Consider the following 23,434-nt stretch of genomic DNA (forward strand, 5'->3'; position numbering starts at 1 on the left):
AAATAATTCATTGCGATAATGAACATATAGCTGTGATGATATTATTGTTCAGTAATCTAAAAGACTTTTTCGTGGTTTTCCCTTGCATTTAACGCAACATTTGAATTGTCTAAATTTTAATTTAATTTTAAATAATATATAGAATACTACAAAAGCTTTTATAAATATGATTTTATTTAAATTGCAAGTTACTTTGATTTCTGGGTCATGTTAAAAATATAAGAAAAGTGTTTCATAACATCCACTAAGATGACAAATTGCTGTCAAGGAAGATAAAAAAAATAATGGTTGAAAAAATAATTCATTGCGATAATGAACATATAGCTGTGATGTTATTATTGTTCAGTAATCTAAAAGACTTTTTCGTGGTTTTCCTTTGCATTTAACGTAACATTGATGTATATATATATATATATATATATATATATATATATATATATATATATATATATATATATATACACTGACGGAGCACAACTCATGGGATACTCACCTAATATCTGGTCGGGGCCCTGCGGAGTGCAGCGATATGGCGTGGAAGTGAGTCTGCAAGGCTCTGGAACACGTCCGGAGGTAGTTGGCACCACACATCCTGCAGAGCGGCAGCCAATTGTGGCCTCCCTTATGAAAAAATCGAGGTATAAATGAGGTATAAACGAGGTATATTTTAAAGGTATAAAGGAGGTTGTTGTTTAAATACGTCGTAAAGGTTGAAAAGGGTGCAAATGAATACCTCAAAATCAACCTCAAATATACCTTAAATATACCTCCAGAGGTATATGTGTTTCAGCCTGAAGTATATTTTTTTACACTTGTGGAAGTATTTATTCAACAACCTAAGGTGTGTCATTTTACACTTCAGGTTATTATAAATCAACCTCAGGTGTATTTTGTTCGACTTCAGGTAATTATTTTTCAACCTCAGGTATCTAATTTTATGCTTGTAGAGGTAGATATTTTTCAACCTATGGTGTGTCATTTTACACTTCAGCTTATTATAAATCTACCTCAGATGTATTTTCAACAATTGGAGAGGTTATTTTTAATTAGCGCCATGTGTTCCATGTTCTACCTTAAGTTATTATTTCGTAACCTCAAGTATATATTTTTGTATTTTTAGAAGTATTAATTTATCAACCAAAGATGTTTTTTTAGCACTTACGAAGGTGAGGTGTTATACGGACCACCTAGTTTATTAATTTTTAGACTCACTATATAAAAAATATAATATATATATAAAGATATTATATATATTATATAAAGAATAATGTACATTACATTTTTTTCACTAGTAGAGATCATTTATCAACCTGAAATTTTTAATATTAAACCTTCGGCAGTAATTGCTTCTTTTGTTAAGCTATAAAAGAAAGTTTCAAATGCATAATTCTTCTATAATTTTAATAGATTGATTTAAATCATCTTAAAATAACACTTATCCAAATTCTACAGTTAGTAAAAATTATTTATGGGAACTCATACTCGTATTTTTAGAAGATAGTTGTCTAAGGTGCTTAAATTTTTAAAGCTATAAAACTACAAATTTAAATAATTAGTCAGCTGAATTTCAAAGTACTTTTATTTAAAACTAAAATTTCACTTTTTTTACAAACCAACAAAATTATTTTAAATACTAGTTCCGTCTACATGTTGAAACTTGTAATTATTGTAACCTAAAAGGAAAAAAAACATAAATTAGTAAGAAAATCATATTTACAATAAAAGTGGCAGGTCTTAAAATATTAGAAAGTATTTTTTTTTATCATTTAAATTAACTGGATGAAATTAATTTTCCTTTTCAGATAAATATCTTCTGCCATTTCTATTCAATCCTCGTAGCTAAAAAGCATGACATGTATCACAGCCACAAAATAAAATACACTGAAGACAGTATTACCATTAACAACATTTACAGAAATTCAAATATACAGGGTGTTTATAAAGTTTCGGATCCATTTTGATGTTTAATAACTCATAAAATAATAAAGATAGATTAAAATTAAAAACATAAATGGTTAGATAGACTCAAAAACTTTCATGAACCTTGTCAATGAACTTCCACGTGTGCCCCTTTCATCGCACGGAGAATATCAAGTCGATAGTCAATTTCACTCCAGGTAGCGGCAAGCATGTCGGCATCCACAGAGGCTTTTGTGGTTGTAATTCTGGCTTTTAGGCCATCAATGTTCGACACGATCCTCCTGTAAACATTGTCCTTTATAAATCCCCAAAGAAAAAAGTCCAGCGGCCTTATATCAGGTGATCAGGGTGGCCAAGGAATTGGACCTCCTCGCCCAATCCATCTTCCTGTAAAATGGTCATTCAAAAAACTACGAACGATGATACCCCAATGAGGTGGTGCACCATCTTGTTGCAAAAAGAGATGTGGCTGAAGCTCTTCTAGTTGTGGAAATACGAAGTTTTCAAACATGTCTAAGTATACGACTGATGAGATTGTCTTTTCTGTAAAAAAGAAAGCTACCTCTCGTGAAATTGACTATCGACTTGATATTCCCCGTGCGACGAAGGGGGCACACGTGGAAGTTCATTGACAAGCGTCATGAAACTTTTTGTGTCTATCTAACCATTAATGTTATTAATTTTAATCTATCTTTATTATTTTATGAGTTATTAAACATCAAAATGGACTTTATAAACACCCTGTATAATTCCAATCTTATTATGCAATTTTAAGACTTTTTATTTTTCTATACATCTGTAACATTATGGTACTTGTAAGTTTAATAATTAGATTTCCTTCCCTTTCTTTTTTAAAAATCTTTAAACTCAATAAACCTAGTCTATATTTTTCAACTTTTTGTCAGACTTCATGAAACTAGCAGCTTTTTTTTAAATTTTTGACGGTGATTCTGAAAAGGACTTATGTTATTATCAATCACATCAGAGTTTCTTAAAAAATAGTTATTTTAATAATTTTTAATCAATGTAATCAAGAATCTACAATCGCTTAATAAATTAAAAATTTTAAAGTTATGTACCAATTTTTATTCTTTTTTTACACTCAATCGAATAGAACAAATTAGAAGCTGATAAGGAGCATTTATTTTAAAGTTGTGAGTAATTTTATGTGAGGAAAATGTCTAAGAGAGAATGATTTGAAATAATACTTTTAAAATAATTTGAGTATAATATCTCCTATATAACTTATAATACCGAGCAGAATAAAACTAATAGTTAGTTGTTACAAACACTTGTTTAAATATAAATACACATCCCATAGGATGAAACTCAAAATAATGCATATTACTTTCAACAATAAATGTTTTTATTTGCAATTGATTTTATTCAATTCAGGATTAAAATTGCATACTATACAGACTTATTTCTAAAATATTTAAGATTTCCGAAATTCGCACACTTTTGAAGTAGTGAACCATAAACAGCTGCATGAAAAAGCTCATAACCTTGAAACAAATTGTCATATAAACTTGAAATCGGATCTAATTTCATTCTGCCCAATATTCTAATAAGTAATAACAATCTGCTTAGTAAATAATTAACGTGGGTAAAATGCGAGAAAATAACATGTAGTGAAAATAGCAGTTTTGTGATCAAACATGAAGAAGTGAGCTAGTACAGTTACTAGTTTTCAATTATCAAATATCTAGCAAACTATTGTTATCAACAATTGCATAAATTCTGTAGTTTATTAGGAGAGATTACTTTTTCTTTTAGGTATAAATTCAGAACTATATCCTAGGGGAAGCCTGAGCAGTAGCTTGCTTGTCTCTTCTTCTGCGCAGCCGCGCATGTGCTATTTACAGCCTAGGCCATCTCAGTAATATCACGGAACTATGGATAAGCTCTGTATATATATATATATATATATATATATATATATATATATATATATATATATATATATATATATATATATATATATATATATATATATATATATATATATATATATATATATATATATATATATATATATATATATATATAAACTTTGTATATATATAAACAATAATATAAACTTTGCAACAAATATCCAAACGATAAGCATACAGCTATAGTAGAATTTCAAAGCAAAATTGTTATTTTAAAAATCTTTCAATTTTCAATGATTTATTTATAAGAGAAATTGTGAACATTTTTCTCAATTAATCAGCGTGCATACTGCTACGTTAAAACATATACATTTAAGCAAAATAAAAAGAATAGTTCTATTTGACTGAACTACAAACAATAAAATATACTGTGCATAACCTGCTGTAACGATTCACCAGTAATGTTACCCAAAACAGTGACGAGAAATATTTCGGTTATTCGCTCTTATTTCTAAGCCTACAACGATAGCTTCTAAGAATATCCTCCAACTTAAATTATTTAAGATCAGGACGCGTCGTTAAAACAAAAATAATAAAATATAAGTTTCAAAATTGAAGCGTATTTGATTAAAAGTGATAAAACTAAATTAATAAATGTCAAGCACACTTACCGAATTTCGAATAGACTTTCGATTGTCAACACACACGTCATTTGCCGGCTCGCATGGAACTCTGGGAAGTGAGTTAGTTAATATGAAGTGTACTTTAAGCAACCTTAAAACAAGCTTAGGTATAAATAAAAAGACTTCAACACCTCAATAAATACCTCACTCTCTTTAGTTGAAATAAGGTATATTTTTTTATACCTCATAAATACCTCAATATCGTTAGTAGAAAAAAGGTATATTTTTTATACCTCGTAATTACCTCACTCTCGTTAGTTGAAATAAGGTTGATTTTTTTATACCTCATAAATACCTCTTTTGTAAGAGAAACAACCTCGTATACCTTAAAAATCATCTTATCAGTCTGGATGATTTGAAGTGAATTTAAAACAACTTCAAAATAAGCTTAGGCATAAATAAAATGACTTCATATACCTCAATAAATACCTTTTTATCGTTAGTTGAAATAAGGTAAAAATTTTTATACCTCAAAAATACCTCTTTTGTTACAAGTGTAAGAAAATAAACCTGGTATACCTTAAAAATCTCCTTATCAGTCTGGTTGATTTGAGGTGAATTTTAAACAACCTCAAAACAAGCTGAAGTATATATAAATCAACCTCGTACACCTTAGTTACAACCTTTACGAGGTATAATTTTTATTGCTGTTTTCTCTGCAACCTTAAATATACCTCAAATATACCTCAAAACAACCTTAATACCTCAGAAATACCTCAAATCAACCTCAAATATACCTTAAATTTTCATAAGGGCTGTTCGTGGGTTGAAGATTCAATGCCCTGATCCTGACGTCGGGGGCATCCCAGATATGTTCAATGGGGTTCATATAAGAACTTCGAGGTGGCCAATTCAGTCGTTGGATCTCACCTGCATGCTCGTCGAACCAGGCACGGACGATATTGGCGCGATGTGGTGCTGCGTTGTCATCTTGATACACAGCATCAGGGTGTTGAAACATGACAAAAGGGTGGAGATGGTCTCCAAGCAGTTGAAGATACCGCTGACCAATCAATGTGGCATCCAGAACGACCAGGGGGCCCATTCCATGCCACGAAAATGCACCTCACACCATGACTGATAGGCCACCAGCCTGGACTGTGCCCACTTGGCATGCTGGATCCATCGCTTCGTGCGGTGTGCGCCACACACGATGCCTCCCATCTGCATGGAACAGTTGATAACGTGATTCGTCAGACCAGATCACGTTACGCCACTGTTACAGTGTCCATCCATGGTGATTGGTGGCAAATGCACGCCGAATAGTCCGATGACGCTGGGTTAGCAGTGGCACACGTGTGAGGCGGCGGCTCTCATACCCGAGAGCACACATGTTCCGACGGATTGTCCACTGGGACACGCATCTATCACGGCCAGTGTTGAATTCAGCCGTGATTTGTAGCACCCCTTATGAAAATTTAAGGTATATTTAAGGTTGATTTGAGGTATTTTTGAGGTATTAAGGTTGTTTTGAGGTATATTTGAGGTATATTTAAGGTTGCAGAGAAAACAGCAATAAAAATTATACCTCGTAAAGGTTGTAATTAAGGTGTAAGAGGTTGATTGATATATACTTCAGCTTGTTTTGAGGTTGTTTAAAATTCACTTCAAATCAACCAGACTGATAAGGAGATTTTTAAGGTATACCAGGTTTATTTTCTTACACTTGTAACAAAGGAGGTATTTTTGAGGTATAAAAATGTTTACCTTAATTCAACTAACGATAAAAAGGTATTTATTGAGGTATATGAAGTCATTTTATTTATACCTAAGCTTATTTTGAGGTTGTTTTAAATTCACTTCAAATCATCCAGACTGATAAGATGATTTTTAAGGTATACGAGGTTGTTTCTCTTACACTTGTAACAAAAGAGGTATTTATGAGGTATAAAAAAATCAACCTTATTTCACCTAACGAGAGTGAGGAAATTACGAGGTATAAAAAATATACCTTTTCTCTACTAACGATATTGAGGTATTTATGAGGTATAAAAAAATATACCTTATTTCAACTAAAGAGAGTGAGGTATTTATTGAGGTGTTGAAGTCATTTTATTTATACCTAAACTTGTTTTAAGGTTGCGTAAAGTACACCTCATATTAACTAACTCACTTCCCAGAGTTCCATGCGAGCCGGCAAATGGCGTGTGTGTTGACAATTGAAAGTCTATTCGAAATTCGGTAAGTGTGCCTGACATTTATTATTTTAGTTTTATCACTTTTAATCAAATATGCTTCAATTTTGAAACTTAAATTTTATTATTTTTGTTTTAAAGACGCGTCCTGATCTTAAATAATTTAAGTTGGAGGATATTCTTAGAAGCTATCGTTGTAGGCTTAGCAATAAGAGAGAATAACCGAAATATTTCTCGTCACTGTTTTGGGTAACATTATTGGTGAATCGTTACAGCAGGTTATGCACAGTATATTTTATTGTTTGTAGTTCAGTCAAATAGAACTATTCTTTTTATTTTGCTTAAATGTATATGTTTCAACGTAGCAGTATGCACGCTGATTAATTGAGAAAAATGTTCACAATTTCTCTTATAAATAAATCATTGAAAATTGAAAGATTTTTAAAATAGCAATTTTGCTTTGAAATTCTACTATAGCTGTATGCTTATCGTTTGGATATTTGTTGCAAAGTTTATATTATTGTTTATATATATATATATATATATATATATTATATATATATTTACAGAGCTTATCCACAGTTCCCTGATATTACTGAGATGGCCTAGGCCAGGGGTGGCGAACCTTTATGCACCAACGTGCCATTTTTTCTAAAAAATTGTTTAACTTGTTCATAGACGTGCCATCAAACAATTTTGACTTCGTGATTATTGGGAAAATAATAACACTAAATACTATCAACTCAAAACTCTTTATTTACTATGAAAAAGAATAAATTCCGCAATGTCTCAGTTATACGCGTAATTCAACTTCTTCAACTTAAAGTAACATCAGTGTGACTTCTGTTGTTGCAGATTAGATGACAAATATCTTAAAAAAGGTTGTAAGATGTTATTTTACGCAGGTCTGCCAATGTTTTTTGCTAGTTATTTATTGTTAGCTTGTTTTTTATGGTAATTAATTGTTTTTTGGCATTAATTGTAATTTTTTTGTCAATAATTGTTTATTTTTTATGCTTGTTTTTGTGAATTTTAATTTAATTGGTAAATTGCTTCACAGTGAACTTTGTGATCGGTGGCGTGCCCAAAATATTATGTGGCGTGCCATAAATGGCACGCGTGCCATTGGTTCGCCATCCCTGGCCTAGGCTGTAAATAGCACATGCGCGGCGGCGCAGAAGAAGAGACAAGCAAGCTACTGCTCAGCCTTCACCTAGGACAGGGGTGGCGAACCTTTATACACCAACGTGCCATTCTCTCTAAAAAATTGCTTAATGAGGTCATAGACGTGGGGTCAAATTACTTTGACTTCGTGATTATTGGGAAAATAATAATACTAAATACTATCAACTCAAATCTCTTTATTTACATTGAAAAAAAATACATTTTGCAATGTCTCAGTTATACGCGTAATTCAACTTAAAGTAACATCAGTGTGACTTATGTTATTGCAGATTAGATGACAAATAACTTATATTAGGTTGTAAGATGCTAGTTTAAGCAGGACTAATGATTTTTTTTCCTAGTTATTTATTGTTAGCTTGTTTTTAACGGTTATTAATTGTTTTTTTTAGTATTAATTTTTAATTTTTTTATCAATAATTGATTATTATTTTGTTTGTTTTCCGTGAATATTAATCTAATTGTTACATATGCTTCATAAACATTTGTGTAATAAAAATTCATAGTGTAACAACAATTGTATTCGGGTGGAGTGCCCAAAATATTGTGTCGCGTGCCATAAATGGCACGCGTGCCATTGGTTCGCCATCCCTGCCCTAGGATATAGTTCTGAATTTATACCTAAAAGAAAAAGTAATCTCTCCTAATAAACTACAGAATTTATGTAATTGTTGATAACAATAGTTTGCTAGATATTTGATAATTGAAAACTAGTAACTGTACTAGCTCACTTCTTCATGTTTGATCACAAAACTGCTATTTTCACTACATGTTATTTTCTCGCATTTAACCCACGTTAATAATTTACCAAGCAGATTGTTATTACTTATTAGAATATTGGGCAGAATGAAATTAGATCCGATTTCAAGTTTATATGACAATTTGTTTCAAGGTTATGAGCTTTTTCATGCAGCTGTTTATGGTTCACTACTTCAAAAGTGTGCGAATTTCGGAAATCTTAAATATTTTAGAAATAAGTCTGTATAGTATGCAATTTTAATCCTGAATTGAATAAAATCAATTGCAAATAAAAACATTTATTGTTGAAAGTAATATGCATTATTTTGAGTTTCATCCTAGGGGATGTGTATTTATATTTAAACAAGTGTTTGTAACAACTAACTATTAGTTTAATTCTGCTCGGTATTATAAGTTATATAGGAGATATTATACTCAACTTATTTTAAAAGTATTATTTCAAATCATTCTCTCTTAGACATTTTCCTCACATAAAATTACTCACAACTTTAAAATAAATGCTCCTTATCAGCTTGTAATTTGTTCTATTCGATTGAGTGTAAAAAAAGAATAAAAATTGGTACATAACTTTAAAATTTTAATTTATTAAACGATTGTAGATTCTTGATTACATTGATTAAAATTATTAAAATAACTATTTTTTAAGAAACTCTGATGTGATTGAGAATAACATAAGTCCTTTTCAGAATCAGCGTCAAAAATTTTAAAAAAAAGCTGCTAGTTTCATGAAGTCTGACAAAAAGTAGAAAAATATAGACTAAGTTTATTGAGTTTAAAGATTTTTAAAAAAGAAAGGGAAGGAAATCTAATTATTAAACTTACAAGTACCATAATGTTACAGATGTATAGAAAAATAAAAAGTGTTAAAATTGCATAATAAGAATGGAATTATACAGGGTGTTTATAAAGTCCCGGACCCATTTTGATGTTTAATAACTCATAAAATAATAAAGATAGATTAAAATTAATAACATTAATGGTTAGATAGACTCAAAAAGTTTCATGACCCTTGTCAATGAACTTCCACGTGTGCCCCCTTCGTCGCACGGAGAATATCAAGTCGATAGTCAATTTCACGAGAGGTAGCTTTCTTTTTTACAGAAAAGACAATCTCATCAGTCGTATACTTAGACATGTTGGAAAACTTCCTATTACCACAACTAGAAGAGCTTCAGCCACATGTCTTTTTGCAACAAGATGGTGCACCACCTCATTGGGGTATCATCATTCATAGTTCTTTGAATGGCCATTTTACAGGAAGATGGATTGGGCGAGGAGGTTCAATTCCTTGGCCACCCAGATCACCTGATGTAACGCCGCTGGACTTTTTTCTTTGGGGATTTATAAAGGACAATGCTTACAGGAGGATCGCGTCGAACATTGATGGCCTAAAAGCCAGAATTACAACCGCAATAGCCTCTGTGGATGCCGACATGCTTGCCGCTACCTGGCGTGAAATTGACTATCGACTTGATATTCTCTGTGCGACGAAGGGGGCACACGTGGAAGTTCATTGACAAGGTTCATGAAAGTTTTTGAGTCTATCTAACCATTTATGTTATTAATTTTAATCTATCATTATTATTTTATGAGTTATTAAACATCAAAATGGGTCCGAGACTTTATAAACACCCTGTATATTTGAATTTCTGTAAATGTTGTTAATGGCAATACTGTCTTCAGTGTATTTTATTTTGTGGCTGTGATACATGTCATGCTTTTTAGCTACGAGGATTCAATAGAAATGGCAGAAGATATTTATCTGAAAAGAAAAATTAATTTCATCCAGTTAATTTAAATGATAAAAAAAAAACTTTCTAATATTTTAAGACCTGCCACTATTATTGTAAATATGACTTTCTTACTAATTTATATTTTTTTTCTTCCTTTTAGGTTCCAATAATTACAAGTTTCAACATGTAGACGGAAACAGTATTTAAAATAATTTTGTTAGTTTGTAAAAAAAGTGAAATTTTAGTTTTAAATAAAAGTACTTTGAATTTCAGCTGACTAATTATTTAAATTTGTAGTTTTATAGCTTTAAAAATTCAAGCACCTTAGACAACTATCTTCTAAAAATGCGAGTATGAGTTCCCATAAATAATTTTTACTAACTGTAGAATTTGGATAAGTGTTATTTTAAGATGATTTAAATCAATCTATTAAAATTATAGAAGAATTATGCATTTGAAACTTTCTTTTATAGCTTAACACAAGAAGCAATTACTGCCGAAGGTTTAATATTAAAAATTTCAGGTTGATAAATGATCTCTACTAGTGAAAAAATATGTAATGTACATTATTCTTCATATACTATATATAATATCTTTATATATATATATTATATTTTTTATATAGTGAGTCTAAAAATTAATAAACTAGGTGGTCCGTATAACACCTCAGCTTCGTAAGTGCTAAAAAAAACGTCTTTGGTTGAAAAATTAATACTTCTAAAAATACAAAAGTATATACTTGAGGTTACGAAATAATAACTTAAGGTAGAACATGGAACACATGGCGCTAATTAAAAATAACCTTTCCAATTGTTGAAAATACACTTCAGGTTGATTTATAACAACCAGAAGTGTAAAATGGCCCCCCTTAGGTTGAAAAATATATACTTCTACTAGCATAAAATTAGATACCTGAGGCTGAATATTAATTCCCTGAGGTAGAACAAAATGCACCTGAGGTTGATTTATAATAACCTGAAGTGTAAAATGACGCACCTTAGGTTTTTGAATAAATACTTCCACAAGTGTAAAAAAAATATACTTCAGGCTGAAACATATATACCTCTGGAGGTATATTTAAGGTATATTTGAGGTTGATTTTGAGGTATTCATTTGCACCCTTTTCAACCTTTACGACGTACTTAAACAACAACCTCCTTTATACCTTTAAAATATACCTCGTTTATACCTCATTTATACCTCGATTTTTTCATTAGGGCAGCAAAGCCCATAGAAAGAAAACGTCAAAATTTATGCCGCAGCGTGATGGGCCTTATTTATCATTTTAACTCAAAGATCTCCAGTATATTATGAAGTTACGAGTTTGGACAATCCTAACACGCCTGATGAAGCATATCGCATTTCATGATTAAAGACTCCCGTTGCACCTCTGAAAAAGAGAGGTCATCCAAGAAAAAGTGATGAAAATACGGGACGTTTATTGTAAACTGAGGGGAGTTGGTAATGAATAGTTCAGGGGTAATGGACAATTACAGCATATCATAAATTTTTTTATTTTCATACCTAACTTATTGGAAATTCTCCCCTGAAACCGAAAATCTGATTGTTTTTTTCGGCAAATGTTAATTTATTTAGTTATTAAACATTTAAATTGCCCCAAAAGGCCTCCGTAAGTGATGCAATCAAAAACGACCCCTGATTGGTTATGACGTCAAATGTGCCGAAGGGAAACGTGCCGTCTTCATCCGCTAAGGCTATTTCAATGCTCTTTTAGTTTTGATATCACGTATACCGTATGAACATCCTTTGTAAATTATCAGTAAAAATTTTGTGAATTAAATTTACGGTTCTGAGAGTGTGTGCAAAATGAAAGAAAGATTTTAAAATTTCAAATGTTGTTATTTATCATTAAAATATCTGAAGAAATGATTATGTAGCTCTTTACAGCGAATCAACATTTCTTTTCGGCTGAAATCAGAAGTGTTAAAGTTCATAGAAAATATTATTTCATTCCACTTACTTTTAAATTAAATTAATGCTTCATTACAACCTAATTACTTAATTAAAATAAGTCGCAGATTGGATAGAAATTTTATACATTTTGATATAGGATGGATGATTTTATAATTCGTAATTGCATTAAAACAAATCAGTATTTTCATAAATCTAGTCCATTGAAAAATATCAGTCCATCATCGTTACAATCTATGTGCTAATGATCAAAAATTCAAATAATGTAATTTAATGTTGCTTCTTTAATTTATTTATTTATTACTAGAGTTGAAGGATTTTCTTTTTAGGTAAATACTTACTTATGCAATTTATGTCATCTTTTTTTGTTTGTTTCACTATGTATTAAATATTTAAATGCACATTAACGCTCATATTTATTATTCCTAGCTTAAATAGGAATTCCGTTACAGTTCGAAATTATTTTTATTTTTAAATTTATAAATTTTAATTCCTTTTTCTGCAATATAGTATTAATAAAGTATGGTTATTGTTAATTTCTCTCCTTATTTCTGCAAGCTATTTGTCAGTGCTTGCAATGAAGAATTCTAAAATAGTAAAGTTAATACATTATACATTTTTAATTAAAAAAAATTTAATAAAGTAGTTTAAAAAAAATCTCAGGTTATGCATACGGTATAGCCGAAAACGTATCAACACTTTCAAGAATCTAGTCCATTGAAATATATCTGACCATCATCATCACCATAATCTAGTTATACTTAAAATTTCACTTAATTTCTCATTTATCTATATCTAATAAACTTATTTATCCATAAAATTTCAGCGAATATCATTAAGCTGGAAGTTTTCGTTTCACTAAAGCTAGAGAACAAAAATAAAAAATTAACTTACACAAAATGGGAAGAAATTCTAATGCACATTCTTTATTATTTATTAAATAATTAAAAAATGAACAGTAATGTTGATTTTTTTTCTCAATATTTTTATTCTTTGAGTAAATAGGAATTTTGCTATGGCGAAAAATTATTTTTATATGCATTTATAAAATTTCATTCCTATTTCTGCAATAAAGAACTAAATAAATGCATATGCTTGATTTCAAATGCTCTTATAACATAGATTAAGGCAATTAAAGTAAAGTTAATAAAATCTGCAGAAATATATATATATATATATATATATATATATATATATATATATATATATATATATATATATATATATATATATATATATATATATATATATATATATATATATATATATATATATATATATGAATTTAAAGTTTTGCTGGGATCACAAGTTTTTTAAGAGGCTACTGCTATGAATACAATTACATGCTTTGAATTCACGCTAGAATAAATAGATAAAAATTATCAATAACTTAAGCTGTCCTACATTTTAAAATCTAAAACTATTTATTCTACATAAGAAATTGATCCAACATTTCTTTCACTTAAGATGAAAATAAATCTTCTAAATGAACTTGAAGTATACATTAAAATTAAGATTATAGTTTAAAAATGAAAAAACGAAGTTATTTTGTATTTATAACACATCATTTATAAGCAATACCATGCACTTTTTTTATTGAACTAAAAAATCTTAAATATTCTGAGCTACAAAATTTCGTCAAGTATTAACAATGTTTCAGTGGGTACCACTGAAATTTAACATTATAAAAATACGTTATATCAAATCCACATTTTTATTAAGCGATATTAAGGCGCAATTTTTTATACGGATAGCTTTAGACCATCTAAAACGGTTGGATTTAATTAGAAAATTTAAACGAAAGCAAGAACGTATTGGTTTTCACAGCACGGCTATTGTAAGTGAACGGCAGATGGACACGAGTGACGTCAGTTCGTGAATAATCACGTGACTCCCCGTTTCAGGCGAAAACGAAAGTAAGCGTTTTTTGATTGGAAATAACTAAATAAATAGCCTTCTTAGAAAAGTAATAAAATGTTTTCTGGGAGTTTTGAGGGATTCTGAATGCAGTGGCGTATCTAGGGTATGGCAAGTATGGCGAATGCCATGGGCGCATTATTTCGAAAAGGCGCAAAATCAATCAACATCGACGATTATTTTTTTATTAAAAATTTCAGTAATTTTTTTTTTCAAGTTATGGCAGAATTAAAAAAAAAGCATACAACATTTAACCTTTCCTCGTGGGTTCGAAAAGAAGACATCGAGATCTTTTGAGGAACTCTTTTTTGTAACTGGGGGAGTGAAGTATGAAAGGGAACCGCTAATAATAAAAACAAAGTAGGTGACGAGCGTTAAACAGTTTTAGTCTCCCACTGTTTTAATTTTTTTTCATAACTTCGTTTGAAAACTCATAGACCACCTCAGTTAGGGATAATAGCAGGGCCAAGGTTTCCAGCTCTTTTGCATAACTCGAAAAGCGCGAGAAATCTCCTTCGGTTGTTATATTATATTCAACATTAAAAAAAATGGGGGAAATAAGAATAAAAAAACATTCCACATACCAACTCTTTTTGAACGACTTGACGTCTGTGTGATAACAATTCATACACGTTTCTGCATTCATTCACTAGACACTTTCTTTCATTATACTTTCAAGTTAAGCAACAATTCGCAATAAATAAAAAATTTTAATGTTCATGAATACATTCACGATAAATACTAAAATAAATCAGTAATAAAAAGTAGCTTTTTCTTTTCTACTATTATATTTACGACGATTTCGGCAAAAGCCAAATTTTAATTATAATATCGTAATTTAGAGAATAATGCAGAGTTTTTAATAATTACAACTCTTACTCTCTTTACTAACTTTTTGATATACTCCAATAAAAATATTTTTAATATCAGAGAATTTCCTAAGCAATTCACATTTAATGTCCATCAAAATCCTTTGACAAAAAGACTTTTAACCCAGGGGTCTGTCCAGACATTTTGTGAAAGATCCGTTTTTCGTGATCCGTTTTTTATTTACAAGACTTTATTGAAACTGTAACTCAGAGTCAAACTATAATATTGCACAAATGAAAAAAAAAACCACTAAAATAGCCACAAAAAATCATGGTTATATATAAAAAATAAAATAATTAACTAAATAACATAATTTAGATTACAAAAGTATAGATTATGTACTAGCATTAAGAATGTATATTGTAGAATTGTGTTGAATGTGTATTGTAGTACTTATGTATGATGTTATAACTCTTGAGAAATATATTGATATAAGTCACTGCCTTTTTCCTCGGCAATACATAACGTATTTATTTAAAATCGTGTCCTTTTTTATAATAAGAACAGAAAACAAATCCTAAAAATAATATTTATTGATTTCGTTTATTTAAACTAGTTTACTTAGACATTCATTTAAATTTAAAATAATTTACTTGGAAAAAATGCTTTTCTACTTAGGTTATTTGATATTATTTATGTATTTGAAAATGCTATCTGTAAAATTAAATTATAGTAATATAAGCTGAATCTTTAAATTTAAAATATTTATCTATATGAAAAAAATTAGTAGTACAACAGACTAAAAAAATGAAAGGCGAACGAAAGAAACTTTGGAAGTTCTAAAGGAGAGCCATCCATTTCTGGGGAGGAAATGGATGGAACCCCTTCAGGCAGAAAAACCAGATGACCAGAGGGATGACTTGAGAGATGTGAAAACCATGGGGTGTCCCAGTCTAGCTTAGACTAATTATTCTGTAGTGAAATGCTTGTAAATCTTCAATTTTATCAGGGGTTAAAATCTCTTTGAAAAACGTTTTCGGAATCTGCTGAATAGATTTCAAATAGAACCCCTTCTATAAATTAGCGTAAATCCTTCCACAACAGGAGATTTTTGCCACCCATGGTGGGAATCACCTCCACTAAAGTGTGAAATACTGAAAATAGGAGGTTCCTCTGCCTCGCTCAACAAATAATTTAAACCAATGAAACGATTTAATAATGAATACACCCCACTATTTTGAAAAATAAAGGACAGGCGTTATAAGTAGTTAGGCGCTCATACAAAAAATGCTGCTCGTTTTAGTTAATGTTTCAAAATTTAGGACAAGAAAATCAAATATTTGAAGTCTTTAAATTTTTATAATCTATTTTGATGCAGCTTCTGGGCTTTTATAGTTGATTCATTGATTTAAAAGAACAACGTGTACTACAAGGATTTTCTTTGATTGTAAGTAATCATTTCCTAAATATTTAAACTAATGCATTATACTTTCCCCTATATCTTTCATTTTATTTCAGATTATAATTTTCTTCCTTTAAAAAAAAAAAAAAAAGAGATTAAAGAATTTTTTAAAAATTTTATAAGTCTTTTACAATACATATCACTTACATTATATTTATATCACTACATATTATATTACTTGAAAAAAACTGTTATACTGTTTTTAAAACAATACAGTATTTTTCCTTGTAAAATTACCTTTTCTACAATATAACATTTTTCCTTGTTAAATTACCTTTTTTTAAAACGATGTAAAAAATGTATACCTTACAATTTAATTTTTTTAGGATTATAAATAAAATAATAAATATTTACGAAAAGTTATTTTTTAACAAACGACCTTTATAATTCTGGGAAACTTTTTTAAATTCTATAGGAAAGCTTTCGAGTTAGTTCTCATATTGCGGCTACCCCCAATACTTAGGGGTACAGAAGTCCAAATCAGTAGAAAAAATGGCATGTTTATTCAGAAGAAGTACGTTTTAGTGTCTGATTTCGTAACTTGAAATATTGTCCCTGCATTTATTAATTAGCATATTTTAAGTCACCTCCTTGAACCATTGACATGAGAAGAACGTGAAGATCTGATTATTATATCAAAAGTTATCAGGGTAGTCCGTTTATTTATTTTATTTTTTCGCGCACTGAACGTCTTAAAACTTATAATTCAAATCTGTTTAATTTTTTTTCTGCTTTTTCTCTAATTTGTTCCATTTTGATGCGAAGAGAATTTTTCATAATTTGATTTTTTTTTTGGTCTACTTCTTAACTTTTTGCCTTTTTTTTTTCAATTATTTCTAGATATTCTTAAACTAAGACGACAATTTCCTCTAATTTATTTCTCATTAAAGAATGTATTATTGTCGCTATTTTGTCTAGAGTTCTGTATTTAATTATATTTATATTTTTTCTTATTATCGGTTATTATATAATGTTTGTACAACTTAATTATATTAAGAGCATCGGTTTTTTGTAAATAAAAAACTAACCAAATTATAAAATTTGATTGTAGCTATTTTATTTGTAATTGTCATAACAAATCGCAATTATTTACACTGTGATCTTTAATGAATTTATTATATCAAGATGATTTTATTGTTTTGGTATTATCAAAGCATGATTATGTTTAAAAACAATCAATTTCATTCAGTTTAAATTTTGGAAATAATGGGTAATAATCCGGTTATGTTACAGTTCTTCTTTAACCCAGAGACATTTCTTGCGTGTGAGTATTTTTGTTGCCTAATTATATTTGTTGCTTAATTAAACAAATTGTTAGAATTTTTATTGACAGTTGAAGAAACGCAAGAGAATCTTCTTTAAATATGATAAAGGAGACTTTTTTTATTCCTAACTAATGCTAATTTCGAACACACGTGAATGCATCACAATTAAAAAGAGATAATTTTATTGTTATAGTTAATTTTTATTTATTTATTAATCTATTAAAAAAATGCAATGCAATCTTTTTGGAAAATTTTATAACCGTTGTTGAACAGCCGATCGAATTGTTTGAATTTGCGACTGCTAATGTTCAACTTCGCAGCCTTGTAATTTTGAACCCAATTCAGAAGACAAGGGAACTCCTGTATCGAGCATTTTGGAGAAATTTGCCTTCGCGGAGGAATTTTTTGATTGAACTAATTCGCATTTGCGTTACATGGAGAAGAGGATCACGAAAGCTTCCCGCGCTTAGTCTGACGGCAAGGGTAACCAATGATCCGTCAAGGAGGATATTTTACGTCAGCACTGTGGTAGGTGCAAGCCGGATACGGAATTCGTGTCGAGCAATCATTGCAGGGAATCGAACCCGGCTCACCTCGTTGGAAGGCGAATGCTCTATCCCTTGAGCCACCACGGCTCTTTTTGCAATATTGCCAAAAAGGCTTAAATACTTCAAACAATGCTTTTATTTAAGACATTATGAATATTTTAGGAAGGGCGCAAGGGCGAGATTTGCCATAGGCGCTTCTTTCCATAGATACGCCTCTGTCTGAATGCATTAAAACTTAAAAAAATTTGACTGTAATTATTCCGGAAAGTTTTATGTGCAAGCTATCGCTTTATATACCACCCTTAAGAAAAAATCGAGGTATAAACGAGGTATATTTGAAAGGTATAAAGGAGGTTGTTATTTAAATACGTCGTTAAGGTTGAAAAGGGTGCAAATGAATACCTCAAAATCAACCTCAAATATACCTCCAGATGTTTCAACCTGAGGTGTTTAATTTTACTTCTGTGGAGAAGTAGATATTTACTACCTTAAAGTGTTTCATTTTCAACCTTAGGTTATTACTTATCAGCCTGAAGTATATTTTTTTACACTTGTGGAAGTATTTTTTCAACAACCTAAGGTGTGTCATTTTACACTTCAGGTTATTATAAATCAACCTAAGGTGTATTTTGTTCTACCTCAGGTAATTAATATTCAGCCTCAGGTATATAATTTTATGCTTGTAGAGGTATATATTTATCAACCTGTGGTGCAACGTTTTACACTTCTGGTCGTTATAAATCAACCTCAGGTGCATTTTGCTCTACTTCAGGTGATTATTTTTCAACCTCAGGTATGTAATTTTATGTTTGTAGAGGGTAGAGGTATATATTTATCAACCTGTAGGGCGTCGTTTTACACTTCTGGTTGTTATAAATCAACTTGAAGTGTATTTTCAACACTTGGAAAGGTTATTTTTTTATTAACGTCATGTGTTTCATGTTCTACCTTTAGTTATTATTTCGCAACCTGAAGTATATATTTTTGTATTTTTAGAAGTATTAATTTATCAACCAAAGATGCGACATTTTACACTTCAGGCTTATGTAGCTCAACCTAAAGCTGTTTTTTCAGTACTTACGAATGTGAGGTGTTCACCTAGTTGATTAATTTTTAACATCACTATATAAAAAATATAATATATATATAAAGATATTATCTATATTATATGAAGAATAATGTATGTCATTACATTTTTTCACTAGTAGAGATCTTCATTTATCAATCTGAAGTTTTTAATATTAAACCTTCGGTAGTAATTGCTTCTTTTGTCAAATTATAAAAGAAGGTTTTAAATACATAATTCTTCTGTAATTTTAATAGATTGAATTAAATCATCTTAAAATAACACTTATCCAAATTCTACAATTAGTAAAAACTATTTATGGGAACTCATGCTTTTAGAAAATAGTTGTCTAATGTGCTTGAATTTCTTAAGCTATAAAACTACAAATTTAAATAATTAGTCAGCTGAAATTCAAATACTTTTATTTAAAACTAATTTTTTTACAAATCAACAAAATTATTTTAAATACTGTTTCCGTCTACCTGTTGAAACTTGTAATTATTGGAACCTAAAAGAAAAAAAATGAATTAGTAAGTAAGTCATATTTACAATAATAGTGGCAGGTTTTGAACTATTAAAATACTAGAAATTATTTTTTTTATGATTTAAATTAACTGGATGAAGTTAATTTTCTTTTTCAGATAAATAGTAGTACTCTTCTGCCATTTCTATTCAATCCTCATAGCTAAAAAGCATGACAGGTACCACAGTCACAAAATAAAGTACACTGAAGTCAGTACTCCCATTAACAACATTTACAGAAATTCAAAGATATAATTCCAATCTTAATATGCAATTTTAACACTTTGTATTTTTCTATACATTTGGTATCATTATGGTACTTGTAAGTTTGATAATTATATTTTCTTTCTTTCTTTTCTTACAAATCCTTAAACTCAATAAACCTAGTCTATATATTTTTAAACTTTTTGTCAGATTTTATGAAACTAATAGCTTTTTTATAAATTTTAGACGCTGATTCTGAAAAGGACTTACGTTATTGTCAATCACATCAGAGTTTCTTAAAAAATAGTTATTTTAATATTTTTTAATAAATGTAATCAAAATTCAACAATCGTCTAATAAATTAAATTTTAAAGTTATGTATCAATTTAAATTTTTTTTTTACACTCAATCGAATAGAACAAATTACAAGTTGATAAGGAGTATTTATTTTAAAGTTGTGAGTAATTTTATGTGAGGAAAATGTCTAAGAGAGAATGATTTTAAATAATACTTTTAAAATAAGTTGAGTATAATATCTCCTATATAATTTATAATACCAAGCAGAATAAAACTAATAGCTAGTTGTTACAAACATTTGTTTAAATATAAAAACACATCTCATAAGACGAAATTCAAAAAATTGCATATTACTTTTAACAATAAATGTCTTTATTTGCAATTGATTTTATTCAATTCAGCATTAAAATTGCATAAGAAACTATACTGGCTTATTTCTAAAACAATTAAGATTTCCGAAAGTCGCTAATTTTTGAAGTAGTGAACTATAAACAGCTGCATAAAAATGCTCATAACTTTGAAACAAATTGTCATATAAACTTGAAATCGAGTTAAATTTAATTCTATTCAATATTTTAATAAGTAATAACAATCTGCTTAGTAAATAATTAACGTGGGTAAATTGAGAAAAAATAACACGTAGTGAAAATAGCAGTGTGATCAAACATAAAAAAGTGAGCTAGTACAGTTACTAGTTTTCAATTATAAAATATCTAACAAACTATTGTTATCAACAATTGAATAAATGCTGTAGTTTATTAGGAGAGATTACTTTTCTTTATGGTATGAATTCAGAACTATTTCCTAGGAGAAGGCTGAGCAGTAACTTGCTAGTCACTTCTTCATCGCTGTTGCACATGTGCTATTTACAGCCTAGGTCATCTGAGCAATATCAGGGAACAGTGGATAAGCTCTGTAAATATATATATATATATATATATATATATATATATATATATATATATATATATATATATATATATATATATATATATATATATATATATATATATATATATATATATATATATATATATATATATATATATATATATATATATATACATGTATGTAAGAAAAAGAAATTGCACGTTAATCACATTTAACAACAAAAAAAAAATCAGATTTAAAATACAGTGTTATTATACATATTTTGACTCATGAACAACAATATAAACTTTGCAACAGATATCCGAGCAAACGATAAGCATACAGCTATAGTAGAATTTCAAAGCAAAATTGCTATTTTAAAGCTATTTCAATTTTCAATGATTTATTTATAAGAGAAATTATGAACATTTTACTCAACTAATCAGCTTGAATACTGCAGCGTTGAAACATATACATTTAAGCAAAATAAAAGAATAGTTATATTTGAATAAATTACAAACAATAAAATATACTGTGCATAACCTGCTGTAACGATTCATCAGTAACGTTACCCTAAACAGCGACGAGAAATATTTCGATTGTTCTCTCTTATTGCTAAGCCTACACTAATAGCTTCTAAGAATATCCCCCAACTTAAACTATTTAAGATCAGGAAGCATCTTTAAAACAAAAATAATAAAATTTAAGTTTGAAAATCGAAGCATATTTAATTAAAAGTGATAAAACCAAATTAATAAATGTCAAGCACACTTACCGAATTTCGAATACACTTTCGATTGTCAACACATACGCCATTTGCCAGCTCGCACGGAACTCTGGGAAGTGAGCTAGTTAATATGAAGTGTACTTTAAACAACCTTAAAACAAGCTTAGGTATAAATAAAATTACTTCATATACCTCAATAAATACCTCACTCTCTTTAGTTGAAATAAGGTATATTTTTTTATACCTCGTAAATACCTCATTCTCGTTAGTTGAAATAAGGTCGATTTTTTTATACCTCATAAATACCTCTTTTGTTACAAGTGTAAGAAAAACAACCTCGTATACCTTAAAAATCACCTTATCAGTCTGGTTGGTATGAAGTGATTTTAAAACTACCTCAAAATAAGCTTAGGTATAAATAAAATGACTTCAAATACCTCAATAAATACCTCACTTTCTTTAGTTGAAACAAGGTAAAAATTTTTATACCTCAAAAATACCTCTGTTGTTACAAGTGTAACAATAACAGTGGTATACCTCAAAAATCATCTTATCAGTCTGGTTGATTTGAAGTGAATTTTAAACAACCTCAAAGTAAGCTGAAGTGTATATAAAACTACCTCGTCCACCTTAATAACAACCTTTACGAGGTATAATTTTTATTGCTGTTTTCTGTGCAACCTTAAATATACCTCAAATCAACCTTAATACCTCAAAAATACCTCAAATCAACCTTAAATATACCTTAAATTTTCGTAAGGGCATGCATGTTACACAATATTCTGCAATATGATTTAAAATTAATTTATCTACCGACAAAAAATATCACACCATTATAGAAAGTAATTTACGAAAATTCTTGGTTCTAACAAGAATCACAATTGCATTTTGAAATCGCGTGAATATGAATATCGCGATATTGTATTTTAAAATCGCATAAATATGAATCATAATATCGTACTTTAAAATAGGGAGAATAAATGTCGCGATATTGGATTTGTAGATTGCGTGAATTCGAATTCCAATGCGTAGCTTTTAAATCACGCATAAATACGAAAATCGATGTTTGATGAAAAATCCAATTTGATCGATGTTTGTTGTAAAATCCAATATTGCGATTATGATTACTGAAATTGGATTTTAAACTCGCGTGCATACAAATCACTATACTGGATATTTAAACACAGAGACAATACGAATCGCGAAATTGATTTTATACACTCTTAAATATAAATCGCGATAGTGAGCTTTTAAATCGCGTGAATACGAATCGCAACGTGTAGCTTTTAAATTTGGTAAATACGGAAATCAACGTTTGATACTTAAAATCACGTGAATAAGAATCGTGATAATAACAGATTCCGGTGCAGTTCTAATTATTCAAAATGGCGAAGATCCGTGAAACCGCCAAAATCTTATGTACGTAAACGTTTCGTTAACGGAATTAGCGAAATATTCAAAATTTAAATCTTAGATAGTGGGATTTTGGGAAGATTTCGTCGGATTATGGTTTTGATAAACGGAAGTC

The sequence above is a fragment of the Parasteatoda tepidariorum genome, chromosome 5 (assembly GCF_982258835.1).
Source record: "Parasteatoda tepidariorum strain Cologne lab strain chromosome 5, Ptep-v5.0, whole genome shotgun sequence".
Lineage (NCBI taxonomy): Eukaryota > Metazoa > Arthropoda > Arachnida > Araneae > Theridiidae > Parasteatoda > Parasteatoda tepidariorum.